Genomic DNA, 18118 nt, shown 5'->3' on the forward strand with positions numbered 1-18118 from the left:
GAGAAGAGATGTTGTTGTTTCCAGTTGCTCCTGCAGCCCCCACCCCACTTGTGCCATCCCCACACTGTTCTGGAGGGTCCACCAACTCTCTGAAACTGATTTTTTGAGGCACAGAGGGCTGCAGCAGGAGAGACTCAATGCTAAATCCAAAACACCAAAAATGTAGGGGAAAAACAGGGAATACTCTGAAGCTGACATGCAAGCCTAAGCATTCTTACTCAGAAGTAAGTGTCACTGAGTTCAATGGGATTTATTCCCAAATAAGTATGTTTAGGATTGCAGCTTTAAAAGTAATAAGTGGGTCTAGGGAATCTCTAGCATTGTCTGGAGTTAATAACTAAAACAGTGTGAGATGGAGCATCCTTGAAAAGATGTTCATGTAACAGCCATGACTGGTTGAACACTGTTGTCCTATGCAGAAAGAATTTGCCTATGGAAGGTATAAAGGCAACAGGAACTGTTAGGAAGATAAAGCCTGCTCTAATCTAGATATAGATGGAGATTAGCATCCTTGACGCCAAACTTCTAAAAGGAGAGGCATGGAACAGGAAAGTTAATTTTACCATAGTTAAAGCTTCAGCTGTTCTTGAAAGCTTTGATGATCTTTGAGACTGAAATAGCTCATGAGCCAAAACTAAACTAATAGGTTCCAGTGGAATTTAAACCCCCCCTTTTTTTTTTGTTTTTACTGGCCGAATTTATGTTCCAGTAAATGATTGCTTTGAGTCTCACTCATTAGTTATAGTTACTGAAATCAGATGGCCCCATCTCCCTTTCTCCTTCCAGTTTTGATAGCTTTCATTTCAGCCATATTCCTGATGATTTAAGGGGTACACAAGAAATAATAGTATAATAAAGATGTCAGAAAACTGATAATCATTACAAGCTCAGAGTTATTTGGGAGAATGAGGCATATGCAAATCGGAATATTTAGAAAGACAGGAAAATAGCCTTAAACAACAATACTAAGCAGGTGAAGTGAACAGGTCCATAATAATGTTTGGTGCAAGGCAATTTAAAATGTTGCACATGCACACCACAAGCAACAAAATCTGTAATCAAACCCAATACTCAGCTTAAAGACTCCCACATTAACCATAATGACAAGCATTTGCAGAAAGAGGGGGGGAAAGAGGAACATTAGCCTGCATTTCAAGCAGAGTAGCTTATCCTATGTCTAAAATAAACAACCTAGCGTTTTAGGCAATGTCAAATGTTGACATTTTAGATACTGATACTTTGCATTTTGAAAATGACAAATGTTTTCTTAGCAGAGAGAGATAATGTTTTTCTCAGCTCAATAGCCATAAACTCAAGTTTAGATGTAGTGTTTTTATTGTTTATCTCCAAGAAAACAGTTTTAAAGCATGCACCTGTCAGTTATAACCTTGTTTCCTCTAACTTGGTGTTCCCTTCCATCGCCACCTTTTTATTCTGATAAAAAGCTCATCAATGGAAAGCCAGTGTGGGCTGCCAATTATGCTCACAACATTTCCTATTCCAAACTCTGCTGTGTACAGTGAGATTGGATACTTTAATTGCAGCAAGCTTTGGTCTTATCAAATACTGTCTACAGGCACACTGGAGCCTCCATATTTGCAGGTGAACTCTGAATCACAGCTAACACTTCTATTTGGGCAATGCACTCTTTAAAATGCTGAAACCACATTTTTGAGCCACTCAGAACACTGGATATTGAAGGGAGGAAAATTAGTTGTTGCTGGGTTTATCCATCTATGCAATCTTGGCTTCACTTTGGCGTATATGTGTGATTCTTAGCAGCAAAGATAGAGGGAAGATTGAATTTCACATTGTTGCCACAAACCCATAAGCCTGTAGAAAACCTTATGCATTGTGATGATTCCATGTAGCAGTAATAGTTTTATTGTGAATGAGTAGTAAAACCACTTAGAGGGGTTTTCTTTAACAAACATGCAGTATATAAATTTTGTTAAATAAATAATAATATTCCTTTTTAAGTGCAGGCTTAGACTCTAACAGTCTCATTGGGTGGTCATTTTTTCCTCCTTAAACCAGTTAGAATTGGATAGGGTGTGTTAGTCCGTAAAGTTCAAGCTGATAGTTTTCTCTCTGTTTTGTTCCTGAATAAGGAAGTTTCCTGTTCCTGCTTTTTGACTGTAGGGCAGGTAAGGTGGATGGTTGGTTCACACAGTGAGCTTTCTCCTCCATATGCATGTAAACAAAGGGAACTACCATAATGCCTCAGAGAAACTTACCACATGATGTGTGACTCTGCTGGAGCATAACTGCAGCACAGAATGTCCACTGCATAGTCGAATTTCCAGAGACTGGCACATGGTGATAATATGGGAGTGTAGATTGGGCTGGGAATGTCTCCAATTTCATAAAGGCCCTCTAAACATAAATCTGTAAACTACAGATATATTCTCCCCTTGGAGACAGAACCGAGAGTAAGGTATATATGTCTCTCCTGTACCATTCAAATCTCAGGAAAACCCCCAGAAGACAAAAAATGTATCTGTAAAAGTAGTTATTAATTCTGAAGTAGGTACAGAGTTTACATACCAGCAAATTATTCTCCACTTTTATTAATAGAAGTAGTCACACTCCATTAGAACAAACTTCTGCACAGAAGGCTTCAATTACACACGCATCCAAGCCTATATATAGTCTTGAAATGCTATGCCTACCTGGAGAAGTTTTTCAGTAAGAGGAGGAGTTAGAGCTCAGTGGCAGAGCAGGTGCATTGTGTGAAAGGGCTCCAGGTTCAGACTCTGTGCATCTCCAGCTAAAAGGATCGGGAAACAGATGGCTGATTCCTAGACTATACAGCCAGTCAGAGCAAATAATGCTGGCCTACCTAGACCAATGGAACGCAGGTGGAGCTGTGGTCTAAACCACAGGGCCTAGAGCTTGCCAATCAGAAGGTCGGCAGTTCGAATCCCCACGATGGGGTGAGCTCCTGTTGCTTTGTCCCAGCTCCTGCCCACCTGCAGTTCAAAAGCACATCAAGTGCAAGTAGATAAATAAGTACTGCTCCAGCGGGAAGGTAAACGGTATTTCCGTGCGCTGCTCTGGTTCCCCGGAAGTGGCTTAGTCATGCTGGCCATATGACCCAGAAGCTGTCTGCGGACAAACGCCGGCTCCCTCGGCCTATAGAGCGAGATGAGAACGCAACCCCAGAGTCGTCAGCAACTGGACCTAAAGGTCAGGGGTACCTTTACCTTTACCTTTACCTTTACCTTTACCTAGACCAATGGCCTGATTCAGTATAAGCTATGGTCAGCCTCAGAATTACAAAATGCTAAGAAGCAGTTTAAACAGCAAATGGTTTGTGGCACTTTAGGTTAAAGCTGTGAGTCTATGTTTATTTTCCTGAGAGTAAACCCTGCTTGAATATTTCAGGATTTACTTTTGAGTAAACATGCATAGGATTTGAAGTTTCTCAAACATATCATTGCATAAGATTTCAAACCCTGTTTGTCAGGTGTGTGAAGTGGTTGCCCAAATGTATACACCCTGAGGAAAGAGAAGTAGAAAACAAATGTTTTTTCTCATTGTCACTTTGTGAATTATCTCCCTTTTCTACTCTCTCAGTACTCTGAATATATATTTATATATACACCTATCCATTATGTGACCACTTCATGCATCTGAGCAACTGCAGCCCAAGGCTTTTTGCTGCAACAAACACACACAACAATAAAAAGCAATTATAACCTTCATGCTTTGATACCAAAGGAAACGTGGAAATGGAAAAAGGCATGTGGGGTTTCATTTCCAAAGGTCTTAACATTCCAGAAGCACAGCTTGGTCTAAACCACACCCTAACACCAAACACTTTCAGAAGCCGAAATGATTCCAGCGTGATTTATTTTGAAAAAAGTGGACTTAGTTTTTCTGCCTATCTGCCCAAGCCTAAGTATTTTTTTTACTTGGAAATAAGTCACATAAAGTTTAGTGGGAGCTACTTCCTTATCACCATGTGTATCTGGATAAAAGCCTAATCATTAAATCCCCAGTATATGGGATCCAATCCAGACTATGGAGGATAGGTTCTCATATCACATTCAGTAACAAGTCACAATTTGTAAAATGTAACATGAGCACTGAACTGAGGCATACACCCACACCTCAAAATATACATTACATGCAAATATGCACATTGGTAGCTAACAACCTGTTTAGATGAGAAACCATTTCCCTACCTATAATTTCTATGTCCCCAAAGTTGCTTTCCCCATGGAGTTCCCCCTGCATTTTCCAAACTAAACAGGCTTTTTATCATTTGTGTGTTCACATGTAATCTGAGTCTAAGAGAAGATCCAAAATAAGGAGCAGTTTCACAGTTCATACACAGCCATTATTACATAAAAACAGCATGTGTGCTCAGATAAAAGTATAACTTTTGAGAGTGCAGCTATGTCTTTAAAAGCAGCTATCAGTGTGGTATCAGTGTGGAAATTCAAGAATGAGGGAGGTGTTAAAATTCATTCTAGGCAGTTGCTTAAAAAATCCTCTAAAATAGACAATATTCATCTCATCCAAATCTGGTTTGTAAAAGGAGGCATTCCTAACAAAGTGAAGCATTTTGCTTTCATTTGCCTGATATCCATGAACAGTTCTGTGCAGATACAGGCACTGTTTATGGTGAAGACTGAGTGCAACCACACTGGCACTGATAAAGAGATACATTTAAACACTAAACAGTAAAGCTTTCAATAAAAGAGGCCTTTGTAAATTATGTATATTTTAACTCACATAATAAATCCCATTCTGTTTAGCTAGTCTGGGGTGTCAAATGTGACATTTGTTTGATAAAATGTGGATACTTCCCAAACACAGCACCTTCAAATTAAAATTAAAGCAAGTATTGTGATGCTTAAACCCCAGCTTGCTTCAGGTATCTAATGGGCTCTTTTCCCAATTCTCCAGTGGTGTTCATTGTGGCGCTGATACTATAGACAACTGTTTCGATCTAGATGAAAGTTAATTGATTTTTCTGGGCGCTGCCACCTGGCAGAGTCATCTCATTTCCTGATTTAAGGCAAAATATTATGCACACCTCAGATAATGTGAATGTGTTCATCTAATAAAAAGGAACAAAGAAGAAGGCAGGATGAGGGGAAACCCTCATAAGGGATCATTTCCAATATTTTACTTTGATGGTACCAAATGTTAAAGACTGTTCAAAACCCAAAGGAGATGCTCATGCAATTAATTCATTTATCCAAACAAGTGTTTCCTTGTTAGGACAAAAAAGGCATTTAGTCAACTATTCATACCACTGATGTGAATGGGACAATTGGATTTTCAATAAACCATTAACAAAAACAATACTCATTTCAGCTGCAGCTTGCAATTCATGACTGAGTTGCATTTAAATGTTACTGCAGGTCTGAATTCATGGGAACACAAAGAAAAACAATTCCCTGTAATATATTAAACTAAAAAAAGAAAAGACACAATAAAAAAATAATTTTCTCTCTTGTAGCCTGAAAACACTTAGCATTAAATGATACAACTCAGTAATCTGTTAAGGATTCTAAAGATGGCATGCCTTAATACATATTCAAATTTTCTGGTTACTTTATTAAATGAGTCTGTTGAGATAACATTCCATTGGCAATACTAATTTTCTGTATTTGTAAATGTTTTATGTTTAAACCATAGGGGAATTTGACACTGCCGTATCTGAGCATGATAGCAAAACTGTATCCTTCACTTCCTTTCCCTTCCTTGGACAGGCAAGACATTTCACAGCAAGGTAAAGGTAATTAGAATTTATAGGTCATGAAAATAAATGTCACAGAGATTGTATTCACAGCATTTTCCTGGATATGTCTCAAACTGCAATCCTATACACATGGATTATGAACCACTGAATTCAATGGAACTTACTTCTGAGCAGATTCAGTATTCTGCTGTCAGATACCTTTCCTCAGCTGCACCAATACACATGCAAGCAATGTTCAAATATATAAACATTCCACGTGTAGTGATTTGCATTAGTTCCACATAATCTGTAGCAGCATTAATTAATAGAGTGCATAGTGCTTCTACATCTGTTAGCCATTAGTCTTTACTCTAATTTATTAAATCCTTATAATTTACTTCAACCAGTCACAAGGACAGGCAATGAATGAGTTATTCGGATCAGGATGTCAAAATAGTAGATGGCAAATAATTTTTTATTTTTTTAAAAAAAGAATTGTTGACAAAATAACTTTTGACAAATTAACTTTTACTGTGTTTTGCTGGCTGAGATAATGTGGGCCACCACTATTAACCCAGGTCTTAATATGTCACACTTGTCATTACGCCTTTGGTATGCCACAAATGCTCAGTGACATGGCTTTCGAGGAACACAGCAATTAGAATATTATGATCTAATTCCACCTGAGTAAATTTAAACAATAGTAAAACATTGTGATTGTTTTTAATGTAGTAACTTTAGCTAAATACTGTATGTAGGACTGAAATAACTTCCAACTTTATTTACCGTATTTCTCTGTGTATAACATTCCCCCGTGTATAACACGACCCCTATTTGGCGGGACTCAAATTTAAGAAAATGGGGGGAGATGGCCCAGAGTTGTTGAGCTTTTTTCAGGGGGGGATGCTGAAAATCACTAACCCGACTGACATGCACTGACAATCGCTCCTGTTGCCCAAGCCAACAGCAGCAGGCAATCACACACCCAGTTGCCGCAGCTGCAGCCAATCCAAAGCAGCCCTTGCAGCAGCCACAAATCACCGCTGACAACCTCCTGCTTGTGGCTGCAACCAATTACCCGTCTGTCCCACCCCTCCCACCCCCCATGCACTATCCATGTATAAGACGACCCGTGTTTTTTAACATTAGTTTAGAGTAAAAAAACAACCCTCATCTTATACATGGAAAAGTACAGTATATTTCTCTCATTTATATGCAATATAAAAATCCAAATCTCTCCCCACAAACCACTGGCAGGACTTTACAGGGTGGCAAGGCCGCCGCCACATCTGCAGCCTTCCTGTTCATGGTGGCTAGAGTAGAAAGTGGGAAGACAGTAATACTGCCATGCCAGCCTGGAGCTGGCACAGCGATAAGGCACCATGCAATCTCATTAAAGCAGTGAGACTTGCTTGAGATGCAACAGATCTGAATCCACTGCAGCCCCACCTGTTCCCTGGGAGGCCGTGATCCACAGCTTAATTCTGGCTACCAATGGCAGGCATCTTGTCTCAGTGCTTTTGCCTGCACTTTGGGTGGGTGGAAGTGAGAGGCCAGACACCAGCTTAGGCACCTCCATTCACTTCAACATTTTAAACAGAAACATTCACAAGATGTTAAAATCCCCAAACTATACTATAATATAAACTATATAGTGTTCAATTATATTCTAGTATTTGGGGGGAAAGAAGTGACTGCTACCAGCTTACAATGATCGTTTACACCCCCCAACAAGTAGGAGCATTTCATCTGGAACTATAGAAGAAGAAGAAGAGTTTGGATTTGATATCCCGCCTTTCACTCCCTTTAAGGAGTCTCAAAGCGGCTAACATTCTCCTTTCCCTTCCTCCCCCACAACAAACACTCTGTGAGGTGAGTGGGGCTGAGAGACTGCAGAGAAGTGTCACTGGCCCAAGGTCACCCAGCAGCTGCATGTGGAGGAGCGGGGAAGCGAACCCGGTTCCCCAGATTACGAGACTACCGCTCTTAACCACTACACCACACTGGCTCTCAGAAAAGAAATGCTAGCTTCCACAGCTGTTTATGGAAGTATCTGTGGCATGTCCCCTCTTCCTGAACACTTGGAAGATGTTTGGAATTTTAATCAGACATACAATGCATTTGTCTTCAAACTAAAAGTGGAAGTAATCATTCCTTCTACAAGTTAACTAGGGTTAGTCAAGGGAATGTCAGTCTGGATGTGAAATGGGACAACTCAAAAGGAAGGCAGTGGGGTCTTGAGGTATGCAGGAGTATATAAGTTTGTAAAATCAAAAGTTTGTAAGTTTGTAAATCACAAGAAAAGCAACATTTTATTTATTTTTTTAGCCTCATCTCCCAACAAGTAAATTGTTAACAATCTCACCTGACTGTTTTCCTGTTAAGCAAAAATGTTTAAAAGCACTTTGCACAGTAATAGTGCAAGGGAGAAGACTGTTGTTCTTGATAATCATAAAAACAGCAGCAGCAACCTAGCTGAAAATGTATTAGATTGTAACCACAAACATAAAACAAGTAGATAGTGAGCTCGTTTACTCCCAAGTAAGCATGCTTAGGCTAAGATTACATGTTTGGGCAGCAATTCTCACCTCTCACTCTAGCAACCTCATCCTGCATAATGGTGGGGCCAGCACTGTTGCAGCTTAACAATGCCATTGGTTAATAACATCTGAACAAATACTTTGATATACAAATAGTTTGAATATCTAGGACTACCCACTTATCTGGGCATATATCCCAAGGAACATAGTGGGATTTCTGTCCAAGCTACATTTCAGAGTATTGAACAAGTTCCCTTTGTTGCTTGAAGTTACTTTACCAGAAAACCACATACAATTAGAAAAGAAACCCTCTAGTTTCCCTTCCCCCTCCTAAACAATAATAAGAGCATTCCAGGAATACTCCAGATAATTTTCTGTCTAAATGAGGATTACTGCACTCTTGGGATTTTTATTTCTCTTAATTCCACTGAGTGCTCCACAGCTATTTCAGTATTAAGGAGTCATAGTTCTACCAACCCAGTTCCCCCACAGTCACAGTCAACAGCTCTAGTTACAGGTAGGTAGCCGTAGTCAAAATAATAATAATAATAATAATAATAATAATAATAATAATAATAAATCCTTCCAGTAGCACCTTAGAGACCAACTAAGTTTGTTATTGGCATGAGCTTTCATGTGCATTCACACTTCTGAAGAATCTGAAGAAGTGTGCATGCACATGAAAGTTCATACCAATAACAAACTTAGTTGGTCTCTAAGGTGCTACTGGAAGGACAGTCAACAGCTGACAGCTTGCAGCTGACATAATAATATATCTGCTTTGGGTTCAAAGGGTGGGACTGTGTTTTGTACGTCAGGTGCATAATAGAATTAAGTATCACAGACTCTATAGAGATCGGCCTGCATAAGGGAATGAGCTCCCCTCCTCCTCCTCAAGAGGCTTTCCCTAGGATTGGGGAAACTGACTGAATTGGGGTGGATGTGGTAACAGGGGTTGATGGGAAGGGAGAGACTGTAGAAAATTGGATGTAAGCACCCTCTGCAAGCCAAGCTCTAGCTCATGGAAAGAGTCTCCACCTGATTTCCTGTGTTCAGCACAGCCCCTTGAACCCCTGGAGAACCCTATTGGGGGCTGCTAGTGCTGCTGGGGGAGAATTTTGTGGAAAAGTTTATGCATCCAACTCATAAAGTGTTGTTAGTGATTTCAAATGGAGTGAAGTTTACATTCCTTGATTTATGAGCCCTGGTCCTGATAAAGCCATGTAACTGTGTAGTTTTATGATGTATTCATATATCACTTCTCCCTCACAATGGAACTCATTCTATTGCCATCCAACACAGAAAAATAAAAGAAATTGCATACGTGTCCTGTGTACTGCTCCTAATTTACACTTCAACCAAAATTCTCATTGAAAATCACAGCACTGAATTCCTTGCCTTGCAAAGTGTACCTATCTCTGACTATTCCTGACTATTCCCATTTCTGATTCCTTACTTCAGTTTGAACTTCTGATCATCTCCTTTAGTCATTTCAGCTTCTATCCAGTTTCAACATTTTGGGGGGGAAATGTTGTGGTATGGTTCTCATTGAGCAGTACCATCTCAATATGCACATGAGGGATTATATGAATGCAGGCCTCATGTCAAAATTTCTCTACATGCTGAAATCTTCCATGTCAGGAAGATGTCCATCTAAATGTGCAATGTGGAGTGCTACTAGCCTAGGCAACAGTGGCACAAAGCTTTCGAAATGTTTGAATGGGCTCCAACTGGTAATTTGCTATGTGCATTCTGTAATTGAAAAAAAGAAAGACAGTATAATTTCTGTCTTTCACTGAAATAAAGCATGTGAAGCTTCTGTAGCCAGGAGCGCTTATGCCCAGCAATGCCTGGTTCATCAGAAACAGCTATTTCTCAGTCCATACACAGTTCAAGCTACAGTAGTGTGCGACATAGTAACCTCTTGCTTAGACTACTACAATGCACGCGATATGAGGCTGTCCTTGAAGTCAGGCTGAATGCTGTAAACTAATGCAGAATGTAGCAGCCAGGTTGTTAGCTGGTGCCACAAACAGGATTGCGAGTCACCAAATCTCAAAGCTCTAAACTAGTTGGCTGTTTGCTATCAGGTCCAATCTAAGGTATTGGATTTATAAAGCTCTATGGAGCTTAGGGCCTGAGTGTTAGAAAGAGTGTCTCTCCAATTACCTGCCAGCCCAGATGGCAAGATCTGCTGAAGAGGTTTTGCTTGTAGCTCCAACAACAACTGAAGTCCTCTGTGTGACAGCACAAAGCAGAACCTTCCCTGCTTCGGGACTCCAGATGTGGAATACCTTCCCATTGAAATGGCTTTCCTTCATGTTAACTTTTATTCAGATGCTCAGTTTAAGATAAGATCTCTGTCTGATGTACAGAGATAACTGAATTTAAAACTGGAATTTTTCCTGATGCCTGTCGTTTTATTATGTTTACAATTTTTATTGTTTTTATGACAGTGGGTGATATTGTCGTGTGTATTTAGGTGAGTTGTTTGGGAACCTTTGGGTTGATGCATGGGTTGCAGTGGCCACATTTAATGGAAACAAGTTCCACTGATAACCATTTTTTAAAAAAGTTTGGGATATTATCAAAGCAGTTTGCTATGTAACACATGTGTGTCTGTGATGCACATAATAACCAGCAAACCTGCATTGGGTCCATGCATGCCCTAATATGCACAAGATGATGCATACTGACAGGTCAAAGAGGCTTAGATGAGTAGCATGACACAGCAGGGCAAAAGATGCAGAAGGCTCTTTTTGCATGCAGATCTCTGCATATTGGCAGAATGGCCAATATGCACAGGTCTGGTGTGTTACTATGATTATTATAGAAAGAACCACAAAGAAAAAGAAGAAATGAAATAAAAGCATGATGCAGACCCTGACTTACATGAAAAGAATACCAAAATACTTTTGGTCAGGTCTGGGAGAAAAATAATATATATTAATCCAGCACAATTCAATACATTTGAACTTCCTGTGAGAACTGATGTTCCTTTTGTTTGAAAAGCAAAGACAGCCATGAATAATGCCTAAGAGAAAAAATGGACCAGAAATAAATGGCTTTTGAACAAGTGACCTTTGATCTCAATTCCAGTTCCCCAGAGGCCATCTTTGCATTCTTCTCAAGTATTGTTCTCTCAGATGACTAATGTGGATAAAAGGACTGAAGGAGGAACCTCTGCTTCAGCATGGGACCTTACAAGGATTCTTGATGCTGGAGAAGTCAAAGGTGGCATCTGTCTGAATATCCATTTTAAATTAATACAATGGAGGTCACTAGTAGCGACTCTTGGAACCAGTGAGTGAGCTACACAACTGAACACCTAATTTAATCAAGGCAATTGTTAGAGGAAGTACTTGATCTTCACCAATCCATTAATTTTATTTCAGTGAACAGCACAATGTATTTCAGATCAAAACACTGAATAATAAGTTGTTTGTTTGGTTTTCCCTGGTGAACTTATGGTATTGGTCAAAATGTGAAATATGTTGGAATCTTAGTATGTAACAGATATTTGATTCCTGACGGAGCTATTTTTAATAAAGCAAATACATGTAGATAATACATATTACAGGGAAGCTTGTTTCTGTGAATTAAATATAATATAATATTTCTTACATCACATTATTCCTTGAAAAGCTTAGATGCTAATAATTGTTTATTGATGCTAAAGTACTGATCAAGTTTAGACCCGAAATAGGCCTCAGTAATGTAATATAATAATCAATAAAAATTAATACCTTATAAATGTAACAGTTCAATGCTAATTCTCCCAAGCACTCAGTTCCACAGTCTTTTTTTTTTAAGAATAATTTTTATTAACCGACCAATCACATCAAATCAAACCAAATTACATAAATTCCAAATTACACAGCCGAATTTTAAATTTTTGTTGGGGGTACCCATATTTCAAGTTCCGAAGGGATCCAATCAACTTCTTGCTTCTTACTGCTGTTTTAATGTCCACAAATCTAACCTTATGATATTCACAGTACTATCCAGTCCTTTCTTATTATTTTTCCACATCTCTTGTTGTTATTTTCATATATTTTTCCTTTCTCTTTGTGACCTCTGATAGTCTCCGTAAGCTGGTTAGAACAGTTTGTAATCCTGCGTGGATATATATTTTTTTTATCCAGTAGCCATATCCAGACGTTTTCCATATAACATCACTTCCATACATCAAAACAGTCTTAGCGTCATTAATCTTCACCAATCTGCCTCCTTTCTCAAAACCTCTGAGGAGATTCACTAGGAATGCAGTCTGAAAACAAGTCCATTCTTCCTCCCGGCTATAAATCCTTTGGCAAGATGGCGACTCCGAATTAATTGCTGCGCCATTCCCAAAAGCTCTTATTGCTTCTCGATCTCCATAAAGCATACTTTTGGTTAAAGTTTATCTCCACACAGACCTTAATCATCCTGCTTGGATCAGTTCAACCGACGGTTCTAATGAGGAGGGGTTCTTGTAAATCACATAGAAGGAAAGTAAAAAAGGTTCCCCCCCCCCCATTCAGCCCTGTTGTCAACATACCCCGCCTTTGGTGTATCTTCATCGTAAAATATTCCTGCTTCTCCAGCCCGTCGTCTTCTTTCGCAGAGGTCACTTAAATTAGCAGACTTCACTCCCCTTCTTCACTTGAAATATGTGCATTTGCTTCTTTTGTAATTAATTATTCCAAATTGCTGCAACTAGTGCACGATCAGAGACAGCGTCCAGGAGAGCCGAGGTCCACACGGGGGCATTCTGCCGAGGGCCCTCACCCCCTTCTTTCGAATTAGGGGGTGATTTATGGGCACAGCAGGCAAGGGCAGTGTTCCCCATTTCCTTGGGGCAACAAGGGAGGCTGCCTACTCCCATAACAGCCTCTTAATTACCCCGTGTGGGTTGGAGAGATGGTATTGTCGGCCATCTTCCAATGCGCCCCCTAGTGCCCCCCCCCAGTTCCACAGTCTTGCTATGCTAGAAGAACCCAAGGAATCTCTTGTACAGAAAGGGCAGTGCAAAACAATGAAACTCTTTAGTACCTGACTCTGCAGTGCCTTCTATTTATATTTAAGACAAGCGATATAAATTGGGTTAGTGATGGCATGTCATAGGAGCAGGACACATAGAAACTATAAAACTCTACTCTGCCATTTCAGTGGCATTACAAAGATGCTTACATAACTGTTTAGGAACAGGTGCGAGGTTGGAAAAGAAGAATGACTTAAATATTTATTGCTACATAGACTGATACTGAAAGGTATGAAAAAACTTCAAAAGATTTCCAGGTATTAAAAATAGCTCATCAGGGGAAGGGATCCCTAAATAACAACAAATTTATACAGGTATGTATAATAAATATATTTGACCATAAGCCGGAAAAAAATAAAATCCAGAGTGTACAGCACTTGTATAGAAATGTCATATATAGATTTGTCTGGACCCTAGGTCATGCCCAAAGCTATGTCTTAGATCAAATGGTACCATATATGAGTGGAAAGGCATTTCTGCTTTCATAAGGAGAATTAATTTTCCCAAACACCAATAGTTGCAGCCCCTCATGCAGCATCAAATGCATTCCAGACTTACAATTCTCTGGAGAGGGGGCTGTATCCAGAGCAAAGAAATATATATTCTATGAGAGTTACAGATAGGTAGCCATGTTGGTCTGCCATAGTCAAAACAAAATAAAAAAATTCCTTCCAGTAGCACCTTAAAGACCAACTAAGTTAGTTCTTGGTATGAGCTTTCGTGTGCATGCACACTTCTTCAGATACACTGAAACAGAAGTCACCAGACCCTTCTATATAATGAGAGGGTCTTCTCACTATATAGAAGGGTCTGGTGACTTCTGTTTCAGTGTATCTGAAGAAGTGTGCATGCACACGAAAGCTCATACCAAGAACTAACTTAGTTGGTCTTTAAGGTGCTACTGGAAGGAATTTTTTTATTTTGTTATATTCTATGAGGTTACTTTATGGTTCGCAGGATCTAACACCATAGTGTGACAAACAGGAAGCAGAAGAAAAGAATGTAGAAATTATGCAAACAATACTGAACTGAGGAAAGAATGACATGGAAATATATTCTTGGTCTCTCTAATTAAGAATTTTCAACAAAAATCACAGTGACTGACAAGCCTGATTTATGTAATTTGAAACTGATATGAAATGTAATATTCATTTAGAATATGCATAATGTTTAGTATATCTTAAGCCATGAAATAAAACACTTCTTAAAACATAACTGGTTGATATTAATTTTGCTTTTGTACTTGCACACATTCTCTAGTACATACCAATTTATCAATTTACTCATAAATCGCAAATGAATGAAATATTGACAGTGAAGATCTGCCTATTTTATTGTACTGATAAAATTTCACAATGATTATTGGTGTTAAACACAATTAGGTATTAGAAGTTGCTAAATGGCTACAGAAGTATCCTATGGAATGAAAGCTAAACAGAGCACTGCAATTATTTAAAAACCTTGTGAACTTGTTTTCTCAGACCTGCCATTAGCTGCAACTAATGGCTGATTCCTTCCAACTCAGCATTGCTTTTTAAGTCTCACATGGTAACAATGGCTCATTACACGCCTCCATCAGCAAACTCACCAGTGTCCTTGAGAACAATGAAGGTTATCAGAGGAATATGCACAAATCCTAGTCACACACCCTTATTTAGTCAATGAATGCAAGACGTGTTTGTGTATGGATTATGTTCAACTGGCACTTCTATTTGTAGCCACACAAAGAGGCAGCTTGCATTTCCAGCCATTATATTTTTTTCTAAACAGAGCCAAAGATCAGGGAAAGAAATTAGCCTGTCTTACTAATGAGGGTATGGATTGCTGACAGGTTAACGCAACCACTTCTAAGAGAAAATAGATAATCTTAAAACAGCAAATGCAAACTCTCAGCCTATTTTTGGTCACTTTATCATAGCACTGTAATGTTAACTTTTAAAAGAGGTTGCTACAATGCAATATGATGTATTTCAAAGAATAGTTTGTTGCAACAAAGTTTTCCTCAGCTTTACTGAAATACTTCTGGCACAATTATAAATACACCTACAAATATTCTCAGTTTCAGAGAAGATGCTTACTGTATAGAATATTGAAAATAAATGGGAAAAACTTAGGCTTTGTGCATTAATCTCTTCCACTAACCATTTCATGGAGTATCATGAGGAACCTCTGGGTGAATTTTCCTTGAAAAATATTTTCCATTCCCAACATATTACAAGGATAGAATGAAGGAAGTCGACTTCCTCCTAATCTAGCCAACATACAAAAACAAAGAAACCCTGAAGTGAGTGTGAAAAAGATTAAATCACAGAACTGAACATTATTCTTATAACTAGCATCTGAATTGCCATGATCTCTGAGAAATACATTGCCATTATTGAGCATGTAGGTCCATGTTAGTTTTAGTAATTTAGAGAGGCAAGTTAGGCTGCTAATGTAATTCTAGATAGCACAACTGAATTCCACACTGTCCTCATGCTTCAAATCACACTAAGATTACCGTTGCGGGAGACTGCAAAGGTCTGAAGGGTGCTGAAAAAGATACAAAGTGGTATGGAAGAATCTCACTGATGTTATGCTCAGGGCTGCACAGACAGAGCATTCCATTCTTGTTCTATTGTTACCCCTGAATGTTCTACAGATGGCAGGAAACCAGGGCTGGCTGAGAGCATGTGATCATCTAAAAACGCTTCAAACAGACATGCCCTTGGGGCTAAGAAGATGACTGAACGCTGGCCACTTATTTTGCTGGACTCTAGAGACTATCCAGATGACAGTTTCATTGTGCTGATACTAACTTGGCAGACTTCAAGGTAGGTGAGGACATATCCCCCAGACAGTAATACAGTCCAGATATTTGCAGGAGGTAGGGGCAGGGGCCATGCCAACTTAACCACTCGGGCACTTGGCTGGAGGAAAAAATGGGCACCTCCAAAGGTCATGACTTATAGTTGTGCATCATACATAATCAGTACATCCTACACATAAATTTGCATGCTTCTTAACACTATTAGTACTTCATAAAATTGATACACCGCTTCATTGTAAAAAAAACCCCCATATTATATGAATTATATGAAAAGGGATAGACCTGTTCCATTCCAGTTCAAGCTATAATGTTTATTTGATATTGTCAGGAAATGGAGCAGGGAAGTAATTACACTTTAATTATGAATAAACAAGCAGTGACAAGGCTTTGCTTGTATTCCTCACATCAAAACTGAGCCTATGTAGATCCCCTCTTAATTGCTCACTCCAGAAGTTGTAACTATGGTGCACTAATGAATTTATTAGCATTTCCATGGTATGAAAAATAACAATATATTTAATTGGAGTAGCCTGCCAGTTGCAGCATATAATGCTTAGACTAAAGGCACAACATTTTAAAATGCTGTGCTAATTCCCAAAACACAGTAAATAATACCCAGCATTTATATATGGTGTGTGTTTTTAGTGTTCAAAGTGCTTCACATACATTATCTCAGTAATCCTCACAACAGTATTATTAGTTTTGACATATCTCAATTTTGGGCTGAGCTTTTATGGTTTTTGTGTAGTCCAGCAAGGCAAAAATTGTCAACTTTTTGAAATTTCAAACCCTCTAACTCACAAATGGGATGAGATAAAAATTAAATTTTTAATTTAATTAAAATTGAAATTGAAATTTTAGATTTAAACAGTTTTGATCATTCCACAAGTGTACAACATATTTAAAAAAATTGGATGACATGAGGTAAAAAGGTTGGCTCACTTGATATGAAATGACCCTAATATTGAATGAAGTTCAAATCCCAGCTCAACTGTAAAGCTCTGTGAATGACCTTCAGCCAGACACAGCTAATGATAAATTTCCTGCAGAAGGTGCATATAAATAAAAGACAAAGGAGCCTAGTCCTCATGGTGGAGGCTACCAAGTGCTGAATAGAGAACACGAATAGTTCAATTTACCAAGTGGTTTTTCTTCAAATTTATTGACAACAGCTACTAATGGCATAAAAAAAAAATCTCTAGGGATCACTGACGGCAATCCATCATGCACTCTAAAAGCTACCCATGTGCTGCCATAGAGTGCTGGATTTCTGCAAAAGATTTCCATGTAGCTATAAAATGTTAAAATAAGATACCTGTTGACTATGCATCTAAATGGTTTTACATGGATGAATTATTTCAGCTAATGTCAGCAGTAATTTACTTCAATGGTTTGATTCAATATTCTTCTTTTTTCCGCCTTGCAGTTGTAAAGCACCACAAATGTCAAAACCAGAGAAGAGAGTTCTACTTATTGGGATTAGCCTAAGAGCTTGAGGCACCATTATATGATTTAAGTGACATGTGGAATTCTAATATTGAAATTATTCTGCAGAGGGATCTTTAAATATTGCTTGAAAAGTATCATTTTTTGTTTTCCTTGATTACATGCAAATGCTTGCGGAGCTCCAAGAGGGTGTTGTGAGGGGCACAGAGAAAATGTCACAAATCTTCCAGTCACAGACAGCCTTTGTGTGCAGTTTAATCAGAAATGACATATTGGGAAATTACATAAAACATAACTTGAACAAATAGCACACACAGCCTCATTCAGCCATAACCTATAATAACCCTTAAACTTGGGGGGGGGGGGAATCCAGCCCAGGCTTTGAACAAGAAGATGCCACCCCTGTTAAGTTTAAATTGGGCTTTGATTCAGAAGAAACCCAAATCAGAGATCAGAAACACACTTTGGGATGCCAGAGAATAGCAGCAATATTGCATAAACAAACTCTGTGTATCACACAGAGCTGGTTCACACTGGCTTCAGCAGCACAGGCCCCTGCAGTCTTTCCTTGGGGCTACCATTTAGCTTTTCAGATAGAGCAG

The 18118-nt window shown here is 38.9% G+C and overlaps 1 protein-coding gene and 1 long non-coding RNA gene across 3 annotated transcripts in view; one reads left to right on the plus strand and one right to left on the minus strand.

The window, feature by feature from the left end:
• LOC307213796 overlaps positions 1–11786 on the plus strand; it is a 33280-nt gene extending 21494 nt beyond the window's left edge. Inside the window, exon 3 of the long non-coding RNA XR_013837695.1 lies at positions 11338–11786. This is a non-coding gene — a long non-coding RNA (uncharacterized lncRNA). The remainder of the gene's footprint in view (positions 1–11337) is intronic.
• PACRG (parkin coregulated) overlaps positions 1–18118 on the minus strand; it is a 221438-nt gene that overhangs the window by 42854 nt on the left and 160466 nt on the right. The gene's annotated exons all lie outside the window — the stretch shown is intronic.

This window comes from Podarcis cretensis, assembly GCF_951804945.1.
Source record: "Podarcis cretensis genome assembly, chromosome: 3".
Taxonomy (NCBI): domain Eukaryota; kingdom Metazoa; phylum Chordata; class Lepidosauria; order Squamata; family Lacertidae; genus Podarcis; species Podarcis cretensis.